Genomic DNA, 5,446 nt, shown 5'->3' with positions numbered 1-5,446 from the left:
GTCAGCTTGTTCCAGAAAAGCATAAGTTTTTGGCTTGGTTGTGTCTTAAGGAGGCTCTTCCTACTGCAAGTTTTCGCTTTAGAAGAGGGATGTCGTCATCAGATAGGTGTCCAAGATGTCTTTCTAGCCAGGAATCGGTTTTACATTGTATTCGGGATTGTCCAAAAGCTCAGCTTGTCTGGCATAGGTTGGATATTTCTTGTCATCCTTTGGATTTGAAGAACTGGTTCTTGTATCATAGTAGAGAGCATTCGTTCAAGTTTTTTTCGGGACTTTGGTGGATATAGCGAGCAAGGAATAATGACATCTTTAATCCTCATGAAACTTGGCCTCCGAAAAAAGTGATTTGTCTGGCATTATCTTCAGAAAAGGAGCTTAGGAATATTTTTGAATTACAACGTATGTCCCTTCCCTCTACTCTAAATGGTTTTTGGAATCCCCCATCCATTGGTACTTTTAAGATTAATTGTGATGCTAGTTATTTTGATTTGGGTGATAGTGTTAGTTTTGCTTGTGTTATTAGAGATTGTAATGGGAGTTGGCAAAGGGGGTGTTTGGGAATGATTAAGAGTAATAGTATTCTTCAAAGAGAATTGTTTGCCATTTGGAGAGGATATCTCTTAGCTTGGGATGTGGGTCAACGAGATGTTATTTGTGAGACAGATTGTGTGAAAGTATTTAATCTTGTTACTCAAGATGGTTTTGGGTTTATTGATCCATTAGTGCTCAAAATGAGAGATATCATGCATTGGAATTGGCGTGTTGACTTTCGTTTGATTATGAGAGATGCAAACACGGTGGCAGATACTATGGCAAGGATGGCGATGAAGTTACAACTTTCACATGTGGAGCTTCTTTCACCTTGGGAGGAATTTAAGAGTAGTCTTAAACGGAACTATCCCTCTATTTAAGCAGTTCCTTGTTTTGTTTGTTTTGTTTTTCTTTGTTTAGTTTATTTCAGTCACAAAAAAAAAAAGCATTCAATATTTAAGCACTAATCATCAATTTCTTGTATGAAAAAGCATAGAAAAACATGACATGATGACATGTCATCACTGTCGTAGCGTTTGTAAGCTGGGTGAGTCGCCGTTTAGCCAACACAGGACCAATCTTCTTTTCCACTGTGCTCCCATCTTCTCTTCTTTTGCCAATGCAGGACCATCTGAAGATAGGTCCTCTAGCCGCCGCAAGGACAACCACCTCCTCATCATCGTTAGCTTGCCACCGTGACCTTCGTTAGTCGTTCTGATCTTAATTTGTGTCATGATTGCATAATGTATAACTGATTTGTTCATTCAATATTCAATTTTTCATAGATAAGTAGTGTTAAATTTAATCTATGAATTGAAGTCCTGAGATTTTTTTATAATTTTTTTACTTTCATAACTTATTGAGATGGTGGTTATATTGCAATTTGTGGTATTGAAATCATCCCTGCTTGCATTTATCTAGCTGTAGAAATCTGCAAATTGAATTACTTTTGTATTATTTGTGTATTCTATGAATTAAATCTGCGAGACCATCCCTGCTTGCACTACATTTTGTAGAATTCCAAAAATACTATGTTTTGTAGTAACGTAGATTTGAGGACTGGAAATTTGTTCTTATTAGGCTAGAAAATTATTCATTTAGGTGTATATTCTATTAAACAGTAATGAAGTGGCCTTCTTTGTGATTCTATTTTGGGTTAGCTTTGTTTTGGTTTATGATTGGTTTATGGAAGGGAACAAGTTTTTTTTTTTAATTTAAAGAAAAAGAAAAAATAAGTAGTACGAGTATTTTTTTTATTATCAAAATTTTTCAACTTTTATATACTAGATTAAAGAGACAATAGTTTAATTAATACTACATTTCTTGCAAGGTTTATTGAAAGGATTCAATAATGTTTTGAAAGGACAAGATAGCAGAAAGTGAAATCGACTTATAATATTGGATCACACTATTGGACTTCTAAAGTAATAGTATTATATAATAATTATTATTTGCTTAATGTTTGACTAATGTTATCTCCATCTGTTGTATTAAACTTTTTTGCAGTTCCTTGAAAAAAAAAAGACTGAAAGACAAGATGGCTGAGTTTCAGGTTGGTTTGTCTAAACTTATCTCTTTTGTTTTAGAATTGTGTTTAGTTCGTTTGTATATAATATGTCTTAACTCACGCAAATTTAATATATGTATATAAGAAAATGTTATGTCATAATTGTTTATGAGATTTTGTTTTATTAAATATGTTGGATGTTAGAAGTTGCCGTTGTCAATAACCAAGGTTTGCAATTTTATATTTTGAATTGTAAGTATGAAGTTGACCTACACACAAGATTAAGATTAGATGGAAGCTAATATCATTTTGTTTGAAAATTTAGGACCAAAAGCCTAAAATAGATTTGACGCAAATGGACACCATCAATTCCTAATTTGATGAGCACCAACAAGACAAATATGCTGCTGAATTGTTTTAATGACATTGTGCATAAGATTTGGATTTTTATGAGTTGCATTATGTCTGTATAAAGAGGCAGGGTTCAAAGTAAAAAATTCTAAAGCCCAATTCCTTGCATTAGACTGATCTTCCTTTGCTCGAAATTGTAACTTGAGTATGCCTTTGTCTTTGTGCCTCTAACTTTGGAGATTAGAACCACTTCCAAAGAAGTTCCACCATTCAGATCACTATGGTAGTTCTATTTACTCAAAGAGCCTAATTGATCCTAGCTTGGCTACTTATTTGACTTGGTTTGGTAGAATGACAAATGAGAATGAAGTGCTTATTCTCTTTGGTGACATGCCACACACAGTTGTGTATTTGTTTAATCTTTTGTTGTATTTACTAGAATGTGTTAATCTTATTTGTTATTATGTAGAAGTTTAAAATTGAATTGATATTATACGTTTTTTTTTGTTTATCAATATAAATAATGGATTTTTTATTTACTATTCTATCTTTCTTTTTAAATATTATAATCATGTATGAACAGAATAACTTAGCTGTGATGATCTTGATATATTAAAAATGTTCAGTTAACCACGGATAAACTAAGGCTACCATTCATTTAAGTATGTTGATAATGAACTAAATCAAGAAAGTACTATATTCACTTATTAAGGAGCCTAGACACAGTTCTCTCTTGCCCCAATTACTGTTTTATGCACAACATTAATTTGTTGGTGAGAGATAAAAACTTGCTTGTAGGGCTGAAAATGATTTATACATTATTTCTTATGCCCTCTTGAACTCTTACAAGGTCGAGCAACTTTTTATATCAATGGCCCCTCCTTCCCCAAGAATTAATCATCAAATAGGGAGGGTGAACCAAAATGAAAATAATACGGCCAAAACAGAATGCTCCCATGGCATCTAAGATGTAATGCTCTCTTCTGCTCTACATTTCAAGGGCTGCAAAAGGTTCTTCAAAGGCTTGGCAGCTTTGACAGCTTGATTATTCATACCAATAATGCATCTTGATTTCTTCATCTACTAGACTTCTGATCTTTAACCCGCTTGTATATCTCATTAGCTCGATCCTTTAAATAAAAAACCAAATGCAACATAAGAGGATTAAAATATTTATTAACTTAACACAGAGCTTGAAACTTGAGGTTCGTGACAAACAAAAGATAAACAATTAAATACGACTATCATGGTAAAAATGACACATGAAATAACACACTACTCACAGAATGTGTTTTTCAACGTTAAATACGAATTATACATGCAAAGAAAGGCATAATACAGAGATATAGTAATCCAGAGTTAAGAAAAGCATAATCATCCAAGAAACCAGGTATTTTAGATGGAGAATTTCTGAAACTATGATTCAGCCTTTGGGTTTCAGCATTGTGAAGTTGCTTCCTAATAAATAATGCTACTTTTTCAGACCAAGAATGCTTTTTGGTATGTTTCTAATTGCTTACACAAACTACATCAGCTAATTCTACTTTTACTTCTATATCCATCATCCATCAAAAACCCAATTATGAAACCTCTAAATTCACACATTGCTTAAAAATCCATTGGATGATTAAAATTACCAGCAGAATACACAGATGATATTTATATGTTGTTGTTATCTGAGAAGCAGATGAATCAGAATCTTTATCCCTAACTCCCAAAATAAAACGACAAGCCCCAACTGAAAGATCTCTAGAAATAACCACACCAAGACCATCAAACCTTAAAGCAGAAATTGATAAATTAAAACCAAATAATGTAGAGGAAATGCAACATACCAAGAGGAATTATAGTCAAGGTTCAATCACTAACAAATTCAACCCAATGATGATTTTCAACAATAAAAAGATTTAGGTAAGTAATTATTTGAGTAAAACAGCAACAAATTCAAAGTTTAATAACGATAATCAGGAACCAATTCATCTCAGTGATGATTCTCAGCAACAAAAAATCTAGCTCAGTGATATTTTCAACAACAAATTATGGATGGTTCAGTGATAATCAGTAACAAATTCACATCCGTGATTATTTTTAGCAACAAAAAAAGTAGTTCAGTGATATTTTCAGCAGCAAAATCAAACATAGCAACAAATCAGAAAAGGAAAGAACAGGGGAATTTGTTGGGACTCACCAAATTGGGACCAGCTTCTGGTTGTGTGAGGGAAGCTGACGGCGAGAGTTGCTGACAGCGAGGAGGAAGCCTTGGAACCTGCTGCTTCTGCCGCCGGCAACGACGAGCTTAACGAAGGCGCGGGACGGACTGCGAGATGGTGACGAGACATAGAGAGACGATTACGACCAGTCCCGAGATCTGCTAAGGCGAGCGAGCGAGATTGAGTGGGAGACCAGAGACCGTGAGAGAGACCGGAGCCGAGAGCGACGACGAGCTTGAGTGCTAGTCCGGAGACAATGAGAAAGACTGGAGACGAGAGAAGGAGAGAGTTTGGGTGCGAGAGCAATGAGCCACAGCGAGAGAGATGAGAGAGCTCGAGAGCTTCAGTAAAGACTGACGTTGAGTGAGGAGAAGGTAGAGTTTAGGATTACTGAACGATGTCATATCAGTAATTTTAAAAAAAATTAGAGAAAAGGACAAATAGGTTCTGACCTTTTGTCCCGTGGACATTTTCATCCCTGACAATTGAAAAATACTTTTAAGTCCCTGACCTTCACAAAATTTGGACGGATCAGTCCCTCCGTCCAAATACCTCCGTTAGGAACTGATCCGCCCAAATGTCTCCGTCATGGACTGATCCGTCCAAGTTTTGTGAAGGTCAGAGACTTAAAAGTATTTCTCAAAAAATTAAGCATGACCCAGTTCGGTTTATATAAACCGAACAGAATCAAATTGGGTTTTAAAACCAGGTTTAAAGAATAATTTATTAACCGATTTTTTTAAATACAACCAATTAAAATGTGACATGTCAACAACTTCAAAAAAAGATGTTTGGAGCATCTTTATGGAAACATCCTCCTATTTATTATTGTTATGTTAATATGCTT

General features: G+C 34.7%; 1 long non-coding RNA gene across 1 annotated transcript; it reads right to left on the bottom strand.

Moving 5' to 3' along the window:
* Nucleotides 3,061-4,994, bottom strand: LOC110264979. Its single transcript, XR_002351411.1, has 2 exons — nt 4,578-4,994; nt 3,061-3,519 (listed from the first exon to the last, which is right to left on the bottom strand). It is a non-coding gene; the product is annotated as an uncharacterized LOC110264979 (long non-coding RNA).

Source organism: Arachis ipaensis, chromosome B07, assembly GCF_000816755.2.
Source record: "Arachis ipaensis cultivar K30076 chromosome B07, Araip1.1, whole genome shotgun sequence".
NCBI lineage: Eukaryota > Viridiplantae > Streptophyta > Magnoliopsida > Fabales > Fabaceae > Arachis > Arachis ipaensis.
Note: the sequence above shows the minus strand (reverse complement) of the source record. Positions and strands in the feature narration are given on the sequence as shown.